Below are 24,702 nucleotides of genomic sequence, written 5' to 3'. Positions count from 1 at the left end.
ATGGGAAGCCTGAAAACATGACCTTGAGGACTGGCGTTGAGAAACACTGATACAGTTGTGCTCATAAGTTTACATACCCTGGCAGAATTTATGATATCTTGGCCATTTTTCAGAGAATATGAATAATAACACAAAAATATTTCTTTCACTCATGGTTGGTGTTTGGCTGAAGCCATTTATTATCAATCAACTGTGTTTACTCTTTTTAAATCATAATGACAACAGAAACTGCCCTGATCAAAAGTTTACATACCCTGGTGATTTTGGCCTGATAACATGCACACAAGTTGACACAAGTGGGTTTGAATGGCTATTAAAGATAACCATCCTCACTGGTGATCTAATTGCTTGTAATTAGTGTGTGTGTATAAAAGGTCAATGAGTTTCTGGACACCCGACAGACCCTTGCATCTTTCATCCAGTGCTGCGCTGACATTTCTGGATTCTGAGTGATGGGGAAAGCAAAAGAATTGTCAAAGAATTTGCAGGAAAAGGTAGTTGAACTGTATAAAACAGGAAAGGGATATAAAAAGATATCCAAGGAAATGAGAATGCCAATCAGCGGTGTTCAAACTATAATCAAGAAGTGGAAAATGAGGGGTTCTGTTGAAACCAAACCACGGTCAGGTAGACCAACTAAAATTTCAGCCACAACTGCCAGGAAAATTGTTCGGGATGCAAAGAAAAACCCACAAATAACTTCAGGCGAAATACAGGACTTTCTGAAAAAATGTGGTGTGGCTGTTTCAAGATGCACAATAAGGAGGCACTTGAAGAAATATGGGCTACATGTCTCCAGAATAAAGCCATTACTACACAAATGCCACAAAGTATCCCGCTTACAATATGCCAAAGAGCACAGAGACAAGCCTCAAACCTTCTGGCACAAAGTCATTTGGAGTGACGAGACCAAAATTTAGCTTTTTGGCCACAACTATAAAAGCTACATTTGGAGAGGAGTCAACAAGGCCTATGATGAAAGGTACGGAGGTGGATCGCTGACGTTTTAGGGATGTGTGAGCTACAAAGGTACAGGAAATTTGGTCAAAATGGTTGGCAAGATGAATGCAGTATGTTATCAAAAAAACACTGGAGGATCATTTGCACTCATTAGCCAGGAAGCTGCTCATGGGAGTACTTGGACATTCCAACATGACAATGATCCAAAACACAAGGCCAAGTCGACCTGTCATTGACTACAGCAGAATAAAATGAAAGTTCTGGAGTGGCCATCTCAGTTTCCTGACCTCAATATTATTGAGCCACTCTGGGGAGATCTCAAAAGTGCAGTTCATGCAAGACAGCCCAAGAATTTACAGGAACTGGAGGCTTTTTGCCAAGAGGAATGGGCAGCTTAACCATCTGAGAAGATAAAGAGCCTCATCCACAAATTCCACAAAAGGCTGTCATTGATGTTAAAGGGGGCAATTCACTGTATTAAGAAGTGGGGTATGTAAACTTTAGATCAGGGTCATTTGGGTAGATTCTGTTGTCATTATGATTTAAAAAGAGTAAACACAGTTGACTGATAATAAATGGCTTCAGCCAAACACTAACCATGAGTGAAAGAAAAGTTTTCGTTTTATCATTCATATTCTCTGAAAAATAGCCAAAAAAATCATAAATTCTGCCAGGGTATGTAAACTTATGAGCACAACTGTATGTACAAATCTCTATGTGAAATACATGTCATAAGGCATGCATTGTGATAGTCCCAGCATGATTTAGTTTCAGGTAAATGTCAAAACAACAACTGACAGTGAGTATCTACCAATAATACGTCATTGTCACTCTTTAAAAGTAGCTAGGCTTTCAAAAAACCTAAAGCTCAATTGATTATTCAGCTTAAATTGGCTAAATACATTCTGGTGCATCAAAACAAAACAAAACGTGTGCAATATCTTTTACTGAATCTCTTTCCTTAATCATACACCCTGCTAAGTTAGAGCTGAGTCTAGATCTGACTCAGTAGGCCATTTGTTAGACCTCTGCAATGATACTACTGCTTCCCACAGAGAACAAGGATCCCACTGTGCACATTCTGGAAGGAGAGAGGCTTTCCTACTAAAGCCGGGTACACATGGACCGAATGCCAGAAGACAACGGGCGGTTAAAAAAAAAATGGCCGACATTCAGCCCTTGTGTATGTCAGACATGCATTTTGGAAAATCAGCAGCTGATTGACTCCCTCCAATGGCAGAGAGCGTTGATTGGGGTGTTCTGGCGGAGTCCCAGAACACAAAAGCTCAGTGGGGGAGATCGCTGGGCTAACCTCGCACAGTTAGTAAATCGGCTCCGACCGGAACTCTCAGTTTTTTGTTTTTTTGTGCTATCTGCTGTCAGTGTGTACCCAGCTTAAGGCGATGGCTGCTTTAGAAAGAAAATGACCATGTATCAGAAACCTTTTGTTCTGATGAAATGTATTTAGCTGATTTAAACTCCAGGTTCAATCATCCAATAGCCCCTTTATACTAAAACTATTTGTACTTGCCTCAAAAAAGTGGACAACTTGGGCCAGAAACCTTACCCTACAATGGGGGGCACTAGGGTTGCCACCTGTTCGGGATTCACCCGGACAGTTCGGGTTTTGAATCACGTGTCTGGGTTTCAGGCAAACTGAAACCCGGACACATTATTCAGACCGGACTTTGGCTCCCCAAGTAACCAAGATAGTCACACACAAATCTGTTGCTGTACGGGAGCTGCGGGCAGCTGTCTGGGAGCAGGTTCGACTTTACTGGGGGACAGGGAAATGATCTCAACAAGAGCATTTTGGCAACACCCTCTGTTTGCTGGGGCATGCTATGCGCACAGCATTACTACTCTCCTTGGGGCACCCAAAGGTGTCCCAGGCCGCTTAAGTGTTTGGGTTTGGCTTGAAGAAAAGGTGGCAACCCTAGGTGGCGCTCTGATCTATTCATCACTTGCTTGGGAATTTCAGTGATCTGTATGCAAAGCCTAATTCTCCACAAGCATGAAGTGACTGGCCTCAGGTGATAGGCAGAGATGAAACAAATCCTCCTACATAATTTGTACCTGTTAATCCACAGCCATCTATATCACACACATATACATACATTCATTACATAGCTTTCCTAAACTTCCAGAGGCAGGGATTGAACATCACATGCTGCACAGAGCAGAGAGGACAGCTGAGTGTAATTTGAGACCCGAATGGAGGGAATGCCCATAACAACCCCCCCTCAGTGTCTCAGAAGGAAACATGCACAGCTGAGGCTGTCAATCACAGACTGTGCTCTGGAGCTCCTCTCCCCGACCATGTTGATCCCTTGGCGTTTGCACAACCTGTCAAAAATGAATCATGCAGACGGAAACCACACTAGGATGTGAGGATGTTCTGTTTGTTTTTCATTATAGAGGTTTGCAACCACTTTAACCCATTTATGGCCAAGGCTGAATTTTTTAAAAATTTGTGCATAAAATTCATATATTACCTAGAGTAGTAGAATGTAAATAACTCCCACATCACTACTGTTCCAACATTGGAGCAAGAGGCATTAATGGGTTAATAGAAAATGTGTCTACTTGCAAGCATGCAGAGAGATGTCTTTTCAATTAGGACCTCTGGGGAATAGGTTGTGGCTGTGGCCCCCGAACTGACTAACCCACTGAAGTTTAAGCAGAGGGATTGGTCTATTCAACTTTTCATTTTCAGTTTTTTGGTTTGCTGTGTCTGGTTGCGGAGATTTCCCCTTGCTTCCAATCCTGAAGAAATTCTCAAGGTAACCATACACCATAAAATCAAATTGTACAATCTTCTTTAGCTCTACTATCAGCTATGTAGTGAAAGAAACTGCCTGATTTGATGCAAACTGAATAGGTTGTTTAGATGTGTCCTCCTATTACATAGTTTAGGTAAAGTGGACAATCTGAACTGGCCAGTTTTCATCTGAACAGGTCTCTCCATTGCAGATTTTACATTTTTCTCTCCCTGTCACAATCATCACCAACAAAGATAGGGGTAGTAAATCTCACTCGTTGGGACACAGCAATAAACACTTGACAAGTGTTTTCACGCTTTCCTACTCCATACCAAACTAACAAAAAAAGTTTTTGGTAGAGATGCTTTAACCACTTCACCTACGGAAGGTTTTACCCCCTTCCTGACCAGGCCATTTTTTGCGATACGGCACTGCGTTGCTTTAACTGACAATTGTGCGGTTGTGCGACGCTGTACCCAAAAAAAGTATGTCTGTTTTTTCCACAACTAGAGCTTTCTTTTGATGGTATTTGATTATTTGATCACCTCTACAGTTTATATTTTTTGTGCTATAAACAAAAGAAGACCAACAATTAAAAATTATATATTTATAATATATATATATATATATATACTGTATATATAATACATTTGTAATATAATTTTAATTTACAATTAAAATTATACATATATATATATATATATATATATATATATATATATATATATATATATATATATATATATATATGTATAATGGGAGAATGGGCTTAACTGAAGAAAGACAGAGATCCGTGCTCCTGCTTAGCAGAAGCACATGATCTCTGTCTTTCTTATTAGCAGAACGGCGATCTGCCTCGTTTACATAGGCAGACCGCCGTTCTGCCTCTCTACGAATGATTGCCGGGTTCCCAGCGGTCATGTCGTCTGCCAGACCCTCTGATTGGCTCCTGCTGTGTCCAATCACAGCAGGAGCCGGTCTCCGGTGGCGTGCACGCATGTCCCAGACCCAGAAGAAGGAATCACATACAGGAAAGCGAATTTGCGCTCAAGGGCCGCCCTGCCACAGTAAATGTATGTGGGGTGGTCCTTAAGAGGTTAAAGTGGTTGTGAACCTCGGACATGAAATATGAACAAAGCATAGCCCTCTATAGCAGGGGTCTCAAACTGGCGTCCCTCTAGCTGTTGTGGAACTACAAGTCCTATCATGCCTCTGCTTATGGGAGTCATGCTTGTAACTGTCAGCCTTGCAATGCCTCATGGGAATTGTAGTTCTGCAACAGCTGGAAGGGCCACCAGTTTGAGACCCCTGCTCTATAGTGTGTATTTGTCTCAATTTAAGAGCACTAAGTGTAAATTTCATTCCTCTGCTATCAGCATGAATCTCTTCTGACAAGTTTTCCTGACACCAACGGAAAAATGGTGACAGGGAGGAACCTCCAGTAGCTGGACAGCCACAACTCCTGTGTGTAGGTTTGTCCCTTCCCTCCAATCAGCTCTCAGAGCTCTCCTCAATTGTAACTTGTAACTCTGCCCCTTTTTTTCTGAACTCTCCAACAAGCTCAAAAATTCAGCACTTTCAACGGATGTAGAGAAAAGAGTGCTGCATATAAACAGATACAACTTATGGAGGAGGATTGGTTTCATCTCTCCATCACCTGAGGATAGTCACTTCACTGGGTATATGTGAGGGTTTACATGGTTACAGAGTTAGTAAGGTTGAATAAAGACGCCAGTTCATCCAGTTCAACCTGTGTGTGGGTGCGTGTCTACAATTGTCCCTATCCCTATACAATGCGTCTCATTAAGATGCTCATCTATTATATTATTATTTATTTAAAGAGGAAGTAAACCCTCTTAAAAAAAAAAAATACACCCTGCAAGGCAAAGGCATAATGAACAAAATGATAAAAAAATTTGTTTGGGTACAGTGTAGCTGGACCGCGCAATTGTCATTCAATTTGCCACAGCGCTGAAAGCATAGCATACTAGCTCATTATGAATTACTTACCTGAGATTGAAGCCCCGGCATCAGCCCTCATTCGCCTCCTCCGACACCGCCATCTAGCGCTATGACAGGCCGGAGCTGCGATGATGTCACTCCCGTGCATGCGTGCTGGTGCCACCACTAACGGCATGATCGCCGTTAGAAACAGCACGCTCTTGAATGCCGCTATTCCTGCAAATATCTCCTAAACCTTTTACGTTTGGGAGATATTTCTTGCACCTACAGGTAAGCCTTAATCTAGGCTTACCTGTAGGTTAAAGTGGTTGTAATGGGTTTACAATCACTTTAAGGTACCCATATAGTGCCGTCAATTTACGCAGCACTCCACACATACATTGCACACTCACATTGGTCCCTACCCTCAAGGAGCCCACAATCCAAGGTCCCCAACTCACATTCATATACTAGGGCCAATTTTTGGACAGAAGCCAATGAACCTACCAGCATGTCTTTGTAGTGTGGGAGGAAACCCACGCAGGCACAGGGAGAACATGCAAACTCCAGGCAAGTAGTGTTGAGGTTGGGATCCGAACCAGCGACCCTTTTCACTGCTAGGTGAGAGTGCTACCCACTACACCACTGTGCCGCCAACCACTTTATTTATCTAAAAGTACCTTTGGACTTCTCATTTGTCACCATAATGTTAAAAACAGCTTAGCCCGATTGCAGTCCTTGACAGAGACATGAAATAAGAGAATACGTGGTATAAATATCAATGCGAGAATCTCATAAAATGACTTTTAAAATGTTACATTTTAAAATTGACTAAATGTTACAAAATTAAATTGGACTAAACCTACACAATCATTTCCCATTAAGGCAGCAGCAGCTCTGCACACCGTACTTTAGAAATGACCGCAGCCTTTATGAACTACTTCAGCCTCTTGTACACCGGAACTGTGATTAAGTCGCATACGCTGCCATCACTCACAGCATGGATTTAGCGTGACCTTTTCCAAGGCACAGTAGAAAAGCAGCTGTTAACAGAAGACCAGGTCTAGAAGATCGCAATATTAGAAAAAGCCAGACAATCTTTACTGAGAAGTATGAGATCTTGGCGGAAAGCGTGAAAGAACACATTAACCAAAAAGTCATAAAGATCTACCGGCGTACAATTTACAACAAATGAATGAATGAACCGCTCATCAAAACATACAGGAATTCCAAAGTCTTTGAAAAATGAATTTGATTTATATTTTAAAAATGGCAGCAGGTGTACCTGAGGCTCCGGGTTACTTCGTATTCTTCATCTGTCAACTTCAATCAAGCAGATTATCTGCCTGCAAACAGAAAAGAAAATATCACCAAACACAGTTCATTTTAAAATTCATTTTGTTGTTACTCGCTAATCAGCGGCTTATTGTGAAACTCATTTTCACACCAGAAAACAAAAGCCAAGAACAAAGATGCTTCCTATATTAGAGAAGATTTTCATTTAAAGTGCTATTAAACCGCAAAACAAAAATGTAATATATTGCAATTTACTAATCAATAAGGCTGGGGGTCACACTGCAGATGAATGCGGCTCACAGCAGGGGGTCCGGGGCGTCCCTGTTCTCCATTTCAGGGACAATTCAAGCCCGAATTTTGGGCTGGATTGGGACCTAAAACAGACAAGAAGATGTATAGGACTCTTCTGCAAACCGCTCCGCAGCCGTCCCGGCTCCATTGAGAGACGGTCACATTGAACAGCCTTAGCGCCCCCCCCTGCAAAAGACATTTGCGCTGTTTCACTTTTCATAAGTGTCCGACAGGCAGTGAGGAAGCGTACTGATAGGTGGCACTGGTATGCGGCACTGATGGGCACTCATAGGCGACACTGATGGGCACTCATAGGCGGCACTGATGGGCACTCATAGGCGGCACTGATGGGCACTCATAGGTGGCACTGATGGCCACTCGTAGGCGGCACTGATGGGCACTCGTAGGCGGCACTGATGGGCACTCATAGGCGGCACTGATGGGCACTCATAGGCGGCACTGATGGGTACTGCTGGGTACTTATGGGTGGCACTGATGGGTGGCACGGATGGACACTGATAGGTGGGCACTGATGGGTGGCACTGATGGACACTGATGGGTGGCACTGATGACACTGATGGGTGGCATCGCTGGGCATCCCTGTTTTGTAATGTGCCACAGAGGTGCCAGTCAGTGCCCATTCGTGGGGACTGATTGGCATATTTTGGGCAAACTTTTTCACATGTGGATGGCCACGGGGGATGTACCTGGCCATCCACATACTGGGGGCTTCCCTGGTGGTCCTGGGGGCTTCCCTGGTGGTCTAGTGTGGGCATCTGGGGGGGGCTGCCCTGATAAACAATCAGCACAGACCCCCCCCCCCACCGGAGGCTCTTTACCGAGATCGGTGTAGCGGTGTGTCAGAGTGACACACCGCACTAGCGATCGCCGCGATGCGTGCTCCCACGGGTGTGCGGCTGCTGTTATCCTGCAGGGCATCATATGACGCCCAGTCAAGATAACTGAACCGCCTCCCGGCCATCATTCTGCTATAGGCCGGGCGGGAAGTGGTTAATCGATTACTATTTTCATAATCGATTAATCGGCCAGTAACATAATGGGGTTAAAAAAACCTAAAATGAGCCCTTTATAATACAAAAAAAGCAAATGATCGCTACTGTAAATATTACTTTCACAGTTCTACAGTAAAAAAATGAACCTCTTACAGTAGTGATTATCTGCTTTTTTTGTACTATAAAGGGCTAATTTTAGTTTTTTTAACCCCATTATGTTAATAAACGTCTTAGGCCTGGTTCACATCTATGTGTTTTTTTGTGCTTTTTTCAAAAACGCACTACAGTTCATTTATATGGTTTCCTATGGGACATGTTCACATCTATGCTTTTTTCAGCCACTGCGTATTTGGAAAGGGTCAGGGACTTTTTTTCCTAACGCAAAGTGTAATGCGTTTTTGCAGCAATTTGTGTTTTTTAATCTGCCCAACAACAAATTGGCCAAAAAAAATGCAAAAAACGCAAATCGCAGCAAAATCACGTGAGCAAAAATCAAAACGCACAGCAAAAAGCACTGCAGAAACAGATCAAAAGCAAACTGCATAGGTGTGTACCGAGCCTCATGCTGGCCACACAGATCAATTTTCAGATGAGAATATTCAGCCGAAAAATCTTTGTACATTCGCTGAATGAAAGAATGTTGTTTGAAATTTTCACTTGTTTTTGACATTCTGTTTTTAAAATGAATGTAATTTCTGAATGAAAACCACATACACTGTCTGAAAATTCCTTTAAACAAGAAGTTTTTTAATATTTCCAAATTTTTTTAATAGTATATACAGTATATCTCATCTAATAGTATATACAGTATATCTCCTCTAATAGTATATACAGTATATCCCCTTTAATAGTATATACAGTATTTCTCTTCTAATAGTATATACAGTATATCTCCTCTAATAGTATATACAGTATATCTCCTTTAATAGTATATACAGTATATCTCCTCTAATAGTATATACAGTATATCTCATCTAATAGTATATACAGTATATCTCCTTTAATAGTATATACAGTATATCTCCTCTAACAGTTTATACAGTATATCTCCTTTAATAGTATATACAGTATATCTCTTCTGTCTGTTATTCTCAGAGTGGATTACATATTTTGCTCCCTTACCATATAGTTGGTTATTTATATTTACCACTGCATAGAGATATTTAAGAATACATTGCCTTTTATAAAAAACTTTACATATTAACTAAATTATACACCAAACTTAATTTTAAGGTTATTAACCGATTAATCAAAACAATAATTGGCCAACTAATCGATTATGAAAATAATCGTTAGTTGCAGCCCTAGTTGGCACCATTTATTTTGGCTTAACTGGTCGCATTCTGCGGTGGTACTTCCAGCCAAACATGACAGGAGATTAAAAAAATGCCACCATGACGCAAAGTGCTGCAGTTGCGTGTACACCTCTGTCTGGCTGCCTTTGCAGCTTAAAGAGGGACTGCAGTCTGCTCACATAATTTATAATAAAAACATCTTTGCCATTCTGACGCTTCCCTCCAACCACTTTGCATATTATTTTATATATACTGTGATTCTGTAATTGTCAAATATGCTGCAGAAATTTCCCTCCACTGAGTCTGGCTGCGATCATTTTAACTGTGGGCAGCTGAAGCTGCTGCCTGTTCACTTACAGGATTTACACAGACACACAGAGGCACACCTCCAGCTCTGCAGCTCTCATTGGCCCCCTTATGACTCATTCCACCTACTTTCCTGGCAAACTCTCACTAGAGTGAGAGAGAGAGCTGTGCATGATGTCATAAGTCTAGGCTTTTACCAGACCAGAAACAGGAAGTGGGCTGTATAAGTTATATACTGGCAGAAAAAAAAAATGTTTTACTATCTAAAGTTAAAACAACAAGGGCAGAAGATTTAATGGAAAGATGAAAAAATGACTGAAGGTCCACTTTAAGGTGTGAGCCAACCCAAAACTGATTTTGTTATTACATGTAAAAATATAATCTCTATCGATCTGTATAACTTTTCCATTCTGCATGTTGTGATTGCACATAAATACCTAGTTAAGCACCAACCATATCACTGTACGCCCCTATTCAGAGTGACAACGGACTAACAGCTGATTCTGGGTATCCTCTGTTGCCACTCTCAGTGCACATGTGCTGGAAGAACCTTGTTCATAAGCAATGCTCTTCTTGTTGTTGATCTAGAAGCCGCCCCACTTGACTCTTTTCATCATCCTGTGGGGTGGCTTCAGCAGGGGCCCCGATATCTCCTCCCACTGCGCTTTTCTCCACCCCACTTGATGATCCTACAAATGTCAGCTCAGGAGTGTGATAGAGGCCATCAATCAGCACAAAGTCCACCCCCACAATTATCAGGACAATTATATACAGTGGAACCTTGGATTACGAGCATAATCCGAAGCACTCACATATTAAAGCGAGTTTCCGCATAGAAATCAATGGAAACAAAGGCAATTCGTTCCGCATTGACTTCTATTGCATGCAATACCGCATGTGGCCAGAGGTGGGGGGGCACCAGAGAGCCTCAGAAATACTCGGGGACAGCTCGGCTGAACTCGGAAAGGCTCGGAAACACTCGGGAACGGAGTATTTCTGTGTGTTTCCGAGCATTTCCAAGCAATTCCGAGTATTTCCGAACGGTTCCAAACCGTTCCGAGTGTCACCAACGCCCCCACACCTCTGACCAAATGTGGTACTGCACACCCCATTAGCTTGAATTCTGCTCGTTTTGCAAGACAACACTCGCAAACCGAGTCAGGATTTAAAAAAAAAAAAAGTTGCTTGTCTTTCAAAACGCTTCTTAACCGCGTTACTCATTAACCAAGGTTCCACTGTATATATTTATTTTTTACAGTTGATATGTAACATATTAAACTCGGCTCGGGTGCCCCCATAGCAAGCTGCTTGCTGTGAGGGGACTCAACAGGAGGGAGGGGTCAGGAATGTCAAAGAGGGACCTGAGAAGAGGAGGATCCGGGCTGCTCTGTGCAAAACCACAGAGCATGTAAATATAATATGTTTGTTATTTTGAAACTTTAGTATCACTTTAAGGTGCCCATACACTAGACGAAAAAATTGTTTGAAAATCTGTCATTTGGACAGTTTGTTCGTTTTTCGTCCAGTTAAATGGGCACAAATAGAAAATTGGTTGTGACGTTTTTGAGCAAAAAAAAAAAAATCAAAAGGAAAAGTTTGGAACACGTCTGCCGAAAGGTTGATGTGTTTTTCATCCGTTAAAAATCAGAACTGTTAGTACTGCGCATATTTTACCCAGAAGCAAAAATAGAACAAGAAACTGATATATTTATGTTGATTGAATGATCTATTGTTCAAAATTTGGTCATTACACGATGGCAATATCTTTTCCTCTTACAACAGTGTGTTCGTTTTTCGTAAATGCATTTGCACGGTTTTTCGTATAGTGTATGGCCAGCATTAGATGGAGTGATAGTTAACCCCCCCCCCCCTTTTTTTTTTAGCACTATGTGTATACCACTGGGGAGATTTCCACCGACCATAAGACACACCTTTAGAGGAAATGCCCTTCTACACATCTGTTAACAGAACAGATATCCACATTGGAAGGTTTACCTTCACCTCACGTTCTGATGGCAAAACTTGGGCTTTCCCATCACTTTCTGTTCCAGTAATAATGGTCACGAGGGAAAATAGAGAGGGTGGATACCTCCCCCCTCCCCCCCATGGGGACACAGACAGTAAAAACATGGCAAGGGGTTTAACACCTCCACTCTATCCAAAAACTAAAAATACTTTAGATACACTAATTATAACAAGCTGTAGGTGACAGTTGTATATGTTACATCTTTTTTTTCTTTAAGAAATTGCAGTCTCCTTCTTAAAAGTTGCCTTAATCACTTCCCCACCGGCTCATGTACATTTACGGCGGCAGGTTGGCTCCCCTGCGCGAATCGCCGTACCTGTACATCGGCTCCTTTAAGAGCCATAGTAGGCGCGATGGTGGGCACAAGAGAAAGAACGGGGATTTGTGTGTGTAAACACACAAATCCCCATTCTGACAAGAGAGGAGAGATCTGCTGTTCCTAGTAATTAGGAACAGGTGATAATGTCTCCTCCTCCAGTCAGTACACTCCCCCCACAGTTAGAAACACACACTAGGGAACACATTTAACCCCTTGATCACCCCCTAGTGTTAACCCCTTCCCTGCCAGTGACATTTACACAGTAATCAGTGCATTTTTATAGCACTGATCGCTCTATAAATGGCAATGATCCCAAAAAGGTGTCAAAGTGTCAGATCTGTCAGCCGCAATGTTGCAGTCCCGCTAAAAATCACTATTACTAGTAAAAAATAAATAAAAAAATAATAAAAATGCCATAAATCTATCCCCTATTTTGTAGACGCTATAACTTTTGCGCAAACCAATTAATAAACGCTTATTGTGATTTTTTTTTTTTTTTTTTACCAAAAATATGTAGAAGAATACATATTGACCTGAACTAATGAATACATGTTTTTTTTTTTAATTTTGGGATATTTATTATACCAAAAAGTAAAGATATTGTTTTTTTTCAAAATTGACACTCTTTTTTTGTTTCTAGCACAAAAAATAAAAACCGCAGAGGTGATCAAATAACACCAAAAGAAATCTCTATTTGTGGGAAAAAAAGGACATCAGTTTTGTTTGGGTACAGCGTCCCATGCCCGCGCAATTGTCAGCTAAAGCGACGCAGTGCCGTATCCCAAAAAGTGGCCTGGTCATTAAGGGGGCAAATCCTTCCAGGGCTGAAGTGGTTAAAGTTCAATAGTCTAATTTCAAAGCCAAGGATGACGTATGTGCGATCTACGTATGTTTGCGTGCACAAGTCTTTGCCATACAGCAGTGACAAATCCATTTAAATTGTTACACCTTAGCTCCACCAATTTATAAAACCGAAGATGTTCTTGGTCGTTTCATCAGGAATATTTTCACACCTCGGAGAGTGTATGCCATTGAGATTAATCTGCAATCCAAGGATGTGATCACACTTTTAAATTGTGTAGCACTGAAATGCTATCGACACCAAGACATGACTGATGATATTCTTTAAAAAGGAACGTTTTGCGTAGTAGTGATGCGTTTTCATGACACTATGCAGTAAATTTAAAGCTGAACTCCAGCTATATGACAAATCTGTTTACTGTTAAGTAGTGCAAAAATGTTAAAATAAATATCGTAAATTTAATATATTACTTAATTTGTTTGTACAGGCGCAATTCCTTGAGGATCTGTCTATCACGGTCTACTGCTAATAATGAAATATTCACACAGCGTTACATAGCTTCCAAGACTCAACAAGGGAAAATTTCCAAACTAAATGGAACATAAAAAGTTAATAAATACTATTCACGAAAAGGTGATAATTTAGTTTTCCTGGCCTAAAATATTGTATTAGAGAAAAAGTGTACGATTGTGGAATTATACTATATTTTTTATGTGGGGGGGTGTTAAAGACTGAATCCACAAATGCAATATCTTTTAGGTAAAGCTGAACTTCAGTCAAATATGAAATACATATAAGGGGGCCACTCTACCTTGATTTGTATTTGGGTCTATTCAGTTCTGACATTTGTTCAGCTCTGCATGAGAGCACTATCTGGAGGGGCAGAAGACCCACTTTTTCTCTGCTGCACTTGCTATGCTAATGCATACAGGTCTTGACCCTTCCCCAGCCTGTGAATGGACAGTGAAAGGAGAAGCAGCACACTAATGAGTTCATCTTTGTCACTCCTTTAAACATATATCTTGTTAGCACATGTGCACTGCAGCACAACAGATTGGCTCTCTGTCTTGCCTTTCCATGTCGGAGTTCTGCTGTACAATGGATTGCAAGAGGCTTGTCGCAGTTAGCTGCCTTCAGAACCATGCTGTGTTACTGTCTGCAGCTGTTCATGATCTCTGCAGGACCCCCCCAAATAAAAACTGCCCTAGGTCATTTCAAATTTATGTTTAGACATTCTCACACTCCCCCTGCTGGTTCTTAGTGAGAAGTGCTGCTGGACAATTATTAGGATTGGGAAAACCTGCTTAAAGCGCTTAGGATTGATTTTCTTGAGCAAAGACTGCTCTGAGTATCTGTTCCCAGGTTCCTGTACCCGTGATCTCTGTTCCATGGGGTATCGGGAGCCAGTCGGCTGCTGGTTTTCCAGCATGCTAGTCCAACAGAAGCTGGCCATTTGTTGGACCAGATCCTTTTTGTTTTTAGTGACACTAAACAATATCCTAAAGCCCCCTACACACGGCCGAATGTCGGCCGATTTTTATTGAACTGGTCAATGTTGCCCAGCATTCAGCCCATGTGTACGGGGCTTTAGGATACTGTTTAGTGTCACCAAGAACAGGAAGCTGTCCTCTACAAAATTTTTGCTCAGATGAAAATTTGAAGCATCATGTAGGCAGGCTATTTCTTTTTTTTTTGTCAACTTAAATGTAAGTGTAGCGGTATGTTCACCACTTGATTACTAGCAATCCGCCAATCACCCTGCTGCCAGACCCCATCTATCAGTTAAGACAATGAACAGTCATTTGCACAGTTTTGTTATGTTTATTTCAGGATACAACTTGAGATGCCCATAGAATTTAGCACATTATCAGGGGTTATTCAGTGGCCCTGGCCTTGCAAACTTGGACGCACACCTTGCACCCCCAATCTCCTTCCTTTGAATAACTTCTCAGCAGACTGTTGCTCCTTCTTTTCTTGTACAAATCCTTCTACAAAACTACTGACATACTATTTCTTCACTTCCATTGGGACAAGAAATTACAAGAAAGAATCACAAGAATAATTCCGCAGACCTTAATGGTATTGCCTCTGCGAATCAAAGAGCCAGAAGCCTACACAGCTTCTCCCTGATGGCCCAGAGAATCAGACAGCCACGCAGTCTTTTGGAAGGCATTACCATTATGCCTAACCAGACCAGAGGTCTCCGCTCCACGACGGCCTGACACATGGTAATGGGTGGACTATTGCTCTCAGCCAGCCCTTGACTATCAATGCTGCGTTCCCCGGCCACAGCATTCTGCACTACTCTTGGATAGCTTCTCCTTCCTTGTTCAGTTCACACTGACCTGTTGCCACTTGGCAGTTCTGTGTCCCCGGTCACAGAACACTGATCTACTCTCCGCCGTTTACTGCTACTTCCTCCGTACCGATCTTGTCCCGCATACAAATTCTGTGTTACCCGGTCACAGCAGCTCGATACCTTTTCAGAGACAAAGATCTTTATCTAGGACTCTCTCCTAGTGGTTCCTCCATCTCTCCTCCACGCTCGGTGCATCCCCACGTGGGGACGCCCGGAACAGCAATTCAATACTCCATTCTGTCTTTTCCTGCTTTCCAGAACTCCTCCCTGGCAGCCTGTGACCTCAGCTTATATGGGAGGCCTGTCCCCTGCCAATACCAAAGGATAATTGGAAAGAGCTCCTCACATGAGCTGCCTGCCACTCAAACCTCAGATCCAACCTCTCTTCCAGAACAATCCTTCTGAAAGCAGGGGAGGCACCTCTGAGTCAGAGCACAGATGGCCACACCCCCACTACAACAAACACTCCCAGTCCCAAATCAAAACAACCAGGCCCAGCCTAAAGCACAGGCCTGGCTAAATTTACCTGTACTTGGGCTATAGAAAAATACTAGTCTAGTACCTACCTTCAGGTAGAGGGTGCTACATTAGCAATAGTAATTCCCATAAACACTATGGGCTAACTGAATTGTTTAGTTGAGTAAATACATTTCAGTTTGAGCTATTGCATATTATACATAACAGGCGTTTTAGGTCTCCAGGAAATTATTAAGCTCTTGGATCTCCTAGAAATATTTAATGTTCTTTTTTTCTGTTTTAAGTTTTTCTGGAAATCAATTTTATAGATAATTGAGAGCCTTAAATCTGAGAACTTCAGTCTTACTACATCCAGGTAAAAAAAAATGCCAGTCCACTCTTTCCCTTTAACACAATTGCAAACCTACAGCCAAAGCAGCTCATGCATTCAATATTATGCCTGGAGGAACTGTGCAGATTTCACCTCTATGAAGTAGTGCAACATGAGTCAGTACTAAATGTTCTGTTGGCACTGCCTGCAGCAGATATAGTCATAAATAAAATATGTACAATGTGCCATGTAACTGTACTTTCAAGACCTCCTTTCCATATCTAATGTTCGTTTTACTCCTTGGTAAATGAGATGTTACTAAAACATATGCCCCTTTCCCAATATCATACCAACAAACTAGGGAATACTTATGTCTGACCTCCCTGCAGACCCAAATTTTAAAAAACACGTCCATATTCCGAAGATCTACACTTTTACATTGAGATCACATAATGGCAGGTAGGTATTAAAGGTGACCTGGCACACAGCATGCAACACTAAAAAACGACTTGTTTATGGTCTGCTTACAGTAAATCATAGGGAATAAAAATCAATTTACATGGCTGGAGAACTAAGCGTGATGTGCTCATCAATATGGCATGGCATACATTTGGATTATTATGATGTGCTTGGCAGCGAAGACAAAGAACAGACATGTTTAGAAAACTGTAGGTATCCTTACACATAAGATACCACTGATGCTAATTTTTAAATACTTCAGTGACTGTAGGATCCAAATGTTTTCCAAAAGCTGAACCGTAAAAATAGAGTTCTGTCATGAAAAAGGCATCAGAGTACACATCAGACATATAATAGCCAAACCTAATGCTAGCAGTAGCTAACCTACCAATTGGTTAACATACTGCCAACCTTTCCTTTCACTGTGTAATCAGCCCCATCCATCGTTATTTACCTTCTGAAAAGAAATAGGTTTATGTGCTAAGCTTTTTCATACCACTTTATAAGTTCAGGGCAGGTTGTTGCTTTTATGGAAATGGGAAAATCAAAGGCGGCTGAACGGCATGACGTGGAAAGGAGCCATTCAGGTATACTGAGTGCTCTATGCGAGTCACCCCATTTTAGTTATAGCTTATATAGATTAAAACATTCTGGTTTTCTAATATAGACAGCATAACAAATGTGCCATTGCATCAATACATTTAAACCATTATTAAGATTACATTCTTTTGGAGATTCATGAAATCATTCCATGCATTAAGGTAAAAAACCCTCTGTGTGCAGCTTCAGATTGTTGAGCAAAAGCCTGTTATTGGAAGGAACGTGAAGCCCTTTTAAGTGTGTAGCAAAACCAGTGTCCAGCTTACATCCCTGTGGCTACTGATCCCATCATCGGCTCTTTAGGCACTGCCAGCCTGCCTGGCTGCAGCTGCCCCTTTCACTAGCCCTCCTGGCTACTTCTCCACAGTCCTCCTAGACTCACACTCACTCATCAGCCCACCCGTCTGACTCCTCTGGAGAACTCCTGGACATGCTGACCTGCTCCTGCTGTCTTCTCCTTGCTCCTGTGCCTCCAGGAAGGATATCCTGTTGTAAAGGGTCCCTCCAGCACCTGAGCCCCAAGCCCAAGGTCCCCCCCCCGACTAGGAGGAACCCTCAAGGGCCACAACAGCCTCCTCGGCACTCCTTTACCATCTTCTACCCAACTGCTGGCATGACCCATGAGTATTTCTGAGGTACCTGCCCCCTGCCAGACCATTTTTCTGGGGATTGACTGGGACCCTCTTCAATACTCCAAGCAGCTCCTCCTAGACTCAACCTTCTACTTCTGGAAGCTTCTCCAAGGTTCCCGAGAGTAGAGGGAGTTACCAGAGATGTTCCTTGCTGAGTAATCCAGCCTCTCTAGTTAACTCAGCCCTGACCCAGATTCAACCCAGGTCTGGCTCTCAGCCAGGCCAAATTTTCCTACACTAATAACTATATACACTAGCACTCACTAGAGGGTGCTACATACGTACATGAGCTTGATGTCGATACTGTGCTGTGCATGCTAAATACATTCCAGGTGCATAAAAACGGAAGGTGTTCAATGTGTTACAGTTCATTTTCTTTAGAAAAAAGCCACAACATTTTGAGTAATAATTTTGATGCCTTGCCAGCATACTGTAAAGAAAGTCCCTTGCTCTCTGTGTGGAAGCAGTAGTTTCTCTGTAGAGGTCTGAAATGCTCTCTGCCGAGTCAAACTGATAGCTCTCTAGTTTGTAAAGGAAACCTTTAGTACTACAATTTACCAGTGTAAAGGTGAAAACACTTAAAAAATGCAAGCATTATACTGTATACTTGTATAGAGCTTTGTTGTAGTACAGAAAAACTTACTTTCGTTAAAGCCAACTGAGTTAATGTGCAGGAAAACCCCAGTGGCGTCACTAGGGTTGGTGGCGTCACCCGGTGCGATAAAACATGGTGTCCTACACCCCCCCCACCCACAGACATGATACAAGAGATGGTCAGAGACTGCAGAGAGGGTACATAAGATGGTCAGAGATTGTGGCCATAATCGTACTCAGTGGCATGGGAGTCTCCTGCAGCCATGGATGGATGGTGCAGGCCACGGGTCCAGTCTTCGCATATCCATGCTGCTCAAAGTGGCATGGTGGTGGAATGGCGGGCCAGGGATCTGGTATTCGGGACTTGGGAGGTGTGCCCACTGCTGTGCTGCCATTCATTTGAACATGGCACCAGGCAGCCCCATGACGCCGCTGACTTACTGTGCGTGCTCCTGCCCAAAAATAGCTGAGCATGTCCAAGCCCAGTCAGCTTTGGAACTGCGCATGTGCAGTTCCAAAGTAGTCCTGCAACTATATTTTTTCCAGATGGTTGTCAATCCCGGTGTGTCACCCCTCTGGCGGGTGTCACGCGAGTGCGGTCCGCACCCCTATAGTGACGCCACTGAAAAACACTAAGTGCTCAATATCTTACCCTTATTTTTGAAAAGCAATTCCCAGTGAAAGTAGAAAATCTCCTGTGCTGCACTAGCTGAAGATAGGACCTATTAATCTCCAATCAGCAGAGCTCATTCTCCCTGCTGATAACAGGCTATAGGTCTGATTCAGCAGGGAATATTTCAGACTATTACTAAGGGACCGCTGCTCTCACAGAGTACAGCTGTCCTTCTCAATTGCAGGATTTTTTACTGGGGAAAAAAAATCCGACACAGAAATGAATGCAAAAAAAAAAATATTTAAATATTTCTTCAGAAAAAAGTATATTTTGACTTTTTTAGAAGCCCTCAGGACAAAGTACAAAAGTAATCTTTTTACCTTTAGGGCCCCTTCACATATAGCCAGGTGACTAGTGTTTTTCCACACTAGAAGAATGCCAATCACTACTAGGGCACATAGAAAAAAGTTGTATTCCATGTACCCCATTCACACTGTAGTGCACCCTGGAGGTGCGGTGAAGTGAGTCGTGATAAAACGCAAACATGCTGCACAGGAAGGCACCATATGTCAATGCACAGCAGCGCTATGCATTGCAGTGCTGTGCAGTGACATGAATGAAGCGTCACTTTGTGAAGATCCAACCCAGACACCTGTCTTCACAAAGGCACCTCAGACTTCAGTGTGCCTTACTTCTCCCTGACAACATCACCATTCTCCGATGTGATACCCTCAACCCATCCACTCTACTTCCCCTTCTCGAGGAGGGAACCTCTGTGGAAGATGATTACCACTATACCACCCATGACTGTTTTGAAGTGATGAAGATGGAGACATCACACCTGCCGACAGTCAGTGAAACTGCCCTTGAAAATCCTGACCTGACAATCTTTGTGGATGGTTCCAGATATGCAGATGATGCTGGGCGGTACCATACAGGATATGCAGTTACCACAGAAGACACGGTCCTCCAAGCCTCAGCGTTACCCCCCTCCATGTCTGCACAAGAAGCAGAGTTGCAGGCCCTAACTATGGCATGCAAGTTGGCAGAAGGAAAACGAGCTAACATCTACATGGACTCAAGATATGCTCTGGGAGTGGCCTGCGATTTTGGGATCACCTGAAAAACTAGAGGATTCCTGACAGCAGCAGGAACTACTGTAAAACACAGCACAGCTATCAAGAACCTGATGGATGCCTTACTGCTCCCAACGCAGGTGGCCATACTTAAAGTAAAAGCACACGGCAAACTGGTTTCCCAAGAAAGGCAATTATCTGGCAGATACTGCCGCAAAGCAAGCTGCAGATGGAATGCGAGAAGTGGTCAGCAGAGTGAATGCACCTATCCTGGATGACCCAATAGAGACCCCTGAAGAGACTGTACAAACCACTATGATTCTATAAAACCTTCCTGTAAACAGGACTCACCTCAAGGAGCAACAAGAGACAGCTGACAAAGAAGAAAAGGAAATGTGGTTCAAAAAAGGAGCCACAGAAGTTGAAGGAATCCTGGAATTAAACAAGAGACTGCATCTGCCACATAGGCCGGAAGCCTATCCCGTTACCAACATGACGGCGAAGACCACAGCTAAAAGACTTTTAACAGAAATTGTGTGCAGATATGGTGTCCCAGAGGTTATAGAGAGTGACCAGGGGCCGGCTTTCACGGCCTCAGTAACCACGGAGATATGGACAGCTCTAGGTAGGGGGTCACACTAGCTTTCCACACCCCATACCATCCTCAGAGTAGTGGGAAGGTGGAAAGACTAAATGGCACAATAGAGTCTAGAATCCTGAAAATGTCTCAGGAAACGGGAATGAGTTGGCCAGACAGCCTACCCATTGCCATTGCCTTGTTCAGTGTTAGGTACACCCCAAGGGGAAATCATGGTTTGTCACCCTATGAGATATTGTTTGTTTCAGCCCCCAGACTGGGTTGTTATTTTCCACAACAGTTGCATCTTCAATCTGATGTATTAACTGATTATGTGACTGCTTTATCTTGAGAATTAACCCGTATCCATGCGCAAGTGTTTTCTTCCATTCCAGATCCTGAGTTAGACACAGGATCGCACAAGTTGGTCCCTGGTGATTGGGTCCTGGTAAAGAAGTTTCTGAGGAAGCACACCCTTGAACCCAGATATGATGGTCCTTTCCAAGTCCTTCTGACAACCACTACATCAGTAAAAGTGGCCGGAAGGAACTCGTGGATACACGCCTCTCACCGCAAGTCCTGTGCCCAAGGAAGAGGCTGAGGAGACCAAGCCATTATCCTGTTTATCCTTTTTATTGTGATTGTTGTTCAGGCCCAAGAGGTGGCCATCAAACAGAAAAAAGGTATAACTCAATTCTGGTACAACTCATCCAACACACGTTGCCACTTTTATATCCCCTTATAGTAAGATACTTCCAGGTACAGATTACAGGATCCGATCCTATGAAGGAACAATAGGTCCCGTGACTGTGTATGTATGTGTTACCAACGACTACTGGGGCGACAACTGTGATTACTGGGGAGCAGTGGGTTGGAACACTGGGGACACAAACTGGGGATATAAGCCTGAAATCGCCCAAAATAAGAAAGACAAAAATGGGAAATCACTCCTAGACAGAATGACAATCAACAAGCACACAGATCAATATTTCACAAAAGAGTTTAGACTAACCATTGAGAATCCCAGCCCATGGGACAGTGGTACCTATGTATTGGGTCTGTGGTGGGCAAATGAGTATCCCAGCTTTAGGAAACCTTTTCAACTGAAAGACATGTTCAATAACCCAGAGTGGACAGTTCCCCAATCTACATCCAATTCGAACCCCCTAAAGCCTCACATGTAAACATCAGGAGACATGGCAGCCATAGCAGACCCTACCTTTGAGGACACCATGGCTGCTGAAACCGTTTTTTTCAGATGTCAACTTATGGCTCGAATGGATGAGGTACAATGCAGGGAAACATAACAAGACTAATTGCTACTTGTATGGGGGGGCTAAACCACATCTAGGAACAGTCCCCCTTAACATACCCCCAGAACATGAGACCTGTGTCCTTAGTTTGTTTACCAACACAGCTACAAACCACTCCCTATGTGAGCATTGGAAAAAGGAGTACCCCATAGTCACCAAAGCCCCTAAACCAGCAGAAGGTATTACCATATATCCTGGCAATTATACATGTTATGGGAAGTACCATGGGGTGGGAAAACACCTTGGGAACTTCACTGAGGGTTACTGCGAGTCTTATAGTGAGGTGTCTGCAGACCTAGTGCAGAATCAAGTCCAGTCCCTAGGAGACGTGTACTGGATCTGTGGAGACATGAAAATTAGAAGTAGAATGACAGGACAGTGAACAGGAGAATGTGCAATGGCTAAAACCATAATGCCCCTGCATATTCTCTCAGAGAACCCAGAGCCAGAAGCAAGCGATGTACACAAATCAAACAGAAGAAGTAGGAGTACCCCAGCAGGAAGTTTTGACCCCTATGTATACATAGACGCCATAGGGGTCCCAAGGGGGGTCCCAGATGAATTCAAAGCAAGAGACCAAGTAGCAGCAGGTTTCGAGTCACTGATTCCCATTATCACTGTAAACAAGAATGTAGACTGGATAAATTACATTTACTACAACCAGCAAAGATTTGTCAATTACACCAGGGAGGCACTCCAAGGTCTGGCCGAACAGTTAGATGCAACATCACACATGACTTTCCAAAACCGTATGGTCTTAGGCATGCTCCTAGCTGAGAAGGTGGATGTATGTAAGATGATCCCTGAGACAAGTACATGCTGCACATACATCCCAGACAACACCGGCCCAAATGATAAAGTGACCTTAGCCATCCAGAAACTTGAGGACTTATCCAAAGAACTGAAACAGAACTCAGGGCTCACCAACCCATGGGACCAGTATTTTACCTGGATAAAGGGAGGATGGCAGGGACTACTGACCCAGATAGGGATAGCTGTCCTGACAATAGCTGCCATAATCTGCTGTGTCCTCCCCTGCATTAAGAAGTGTGTAGATTCCCCGAGATGCAACACCGTAGGGCTATAGGGACAGATAGCACCTGGCGGCATTTCACCAGCTGTATCGAGGGGGGTGGTGAGCTAGTCACAGCCCTTTCTCTACATACAGCTTAAAAGAGTTGCAGTCTGTGAAATGAGCCGGGTGATGACAGGTTGTTCTCCAGTGTGAGGGACAGTTTTGAGAAAATACGCATTTCAAGGAGGGACTGTAATGGAATGTGATTATGAGTGTTATTGTGAAATGCCTATTTCTCATAACCATATAGATGTAAGTGCTTATTTTCCTATAACCAGCTATTAGCCTTAACCGTGCTCAAATTGGATGTCTGCCAGCTTCTCCCATCATGTGGAACAGAACTGCAAGAGTTAGAGAACAAAGTTAAGAAGAAGAAGATTGCACCTATTTTCAGGCCTATGAGACTACACTCAAGAGAAACAGGAACTGAAAACAAGACACCATATTTAGCTATGATAGTCTGCTATTACCTTATACAGATATAACCCAGCAAAAGCTTATATTGCGTCACAATAATGAATATGTATAGTTTGTGGTTTGTACACGCTTGTCTTATTTGATATGATAACGAAATATCCGGCTCACGGTATATTAGTCTGAGCCCAGGAAGTAAATGACAGAAGTACCAAACTTACTGAACGTGTCTGTGTCAGTGATTTGTCTCGAGTGTGCACACTTTTACATTGAAGGTTCATTTGGCCAGGGGGACAGAAACAAAAGTACCGAACGATTCTGGTTCCGTCCAAAACACTTCAAATAAAGTTGACAAAAAAAGGGGGGGGGGGGGGGCATGTGATGCGCTGAAAGGCGCATAACACTGCCCCTACTGCTAGCTCACTGCAGCTGAAACTGCCAGCTGTCCGCGGTCTAAACTGCTCCGGTTTATTACGTGAGCAGTGTGAACGGGCTCAACTTCTGGCAAGTTTTCAACAACGAAAACCAAAAAAACTATACTGAACCTATCATTCAAAGTCTGAAAGGCAGACCAGAAAAACTGTCTAAGCAGCTTTCTGCATAGGGAACCCCATAGAGTAATAAAGGGATGAGGCTGCACTTATACTGAAGAGTGTAGCTCCAGGGCCAGGGACTGACTTGGCACAGCAGTGCTGATATTCAGTAAATACACAGTGGAAGGACACTCCATTTATGTACATGGGTAGCACTGGGGTACATTGAACTTCTGGCTCAGAAGGACTGGCATTTGTATACAAAAAAACTCTCAAAACCAAATACTGTGGAAAAAGTAACACAGAATCTCATAAACAGAACTAATGTATATTGTGCTACATGCTTACATCTTCGTTTTCTTTCTATTTTTGATTTTGCACTGGTTATTTAAATCAGGTATTTCAGCATGGCAACATATGCTAAAGAATAACTATGACAACCGCGTGACAAATTCATATTCAAGAGTGTCAAAATTCCACGCGGCTTTCCTCGTCATTTAGATTCTCCCTGAGAAAATTTCTGTCAGGGTACAGCTTCTGGCGGCTGAAGCAGAATGGTGAGGATTTGAATAAGTAAATAATGAAAGGTGTCAAAACAAAATGATTTTTTGGTTTAACACATTTCCATTGTCCCATTGTTACAATCAAAGCACGAGTCA

General features: G+C 42.8%; 1 protein-coding gene across 12 annotated transcripts in view; it reads right to left on the bottom strand.

Annotated features, from left to right (window-relative positions):
- The window catches only part of B3GALT1 (beta-1,3-galactosyltransferase 1), a 477,862-nt gene that overhangs the window by 304,011 nt on the left and 149,149 nt on the right, over positions 1 to 24,702 (bottom strand). For all 12 annotated transcript variants that reach the window (XR_012245005.1, XM_073633978.1, XM_073633977.1 and 9 more), the window contains one exon: positions 6,949 to 7,009. The gene's annotated coding sequence lies outside the window, so the exon portion shown is untranslated. The remainder of the gene's footprint in view (positions 1 to 6,948; positions 7,010 to 24,702) is intronic.

This window comes from Aquarana catesbeiana, linkage group LG06, assembly GCF_042186555.1.
Source record: "Aquarana catesbeiana isolate 2022-GZ linkage group LG06, ASM4218655v1, whole genome shotgun sequence".
NCBI classification, from domain to species: domain Eukaryota; kingdom Metazoa; phylum Chordata; class Amphibia; order Anura; family Ranidae; genus Aquarana; species Aquarana catesbeiana.
Note: the sequence above shows the minus strand (reverse complement) of the source record. Positions and strands in the feature narration are given on the sequence as shown.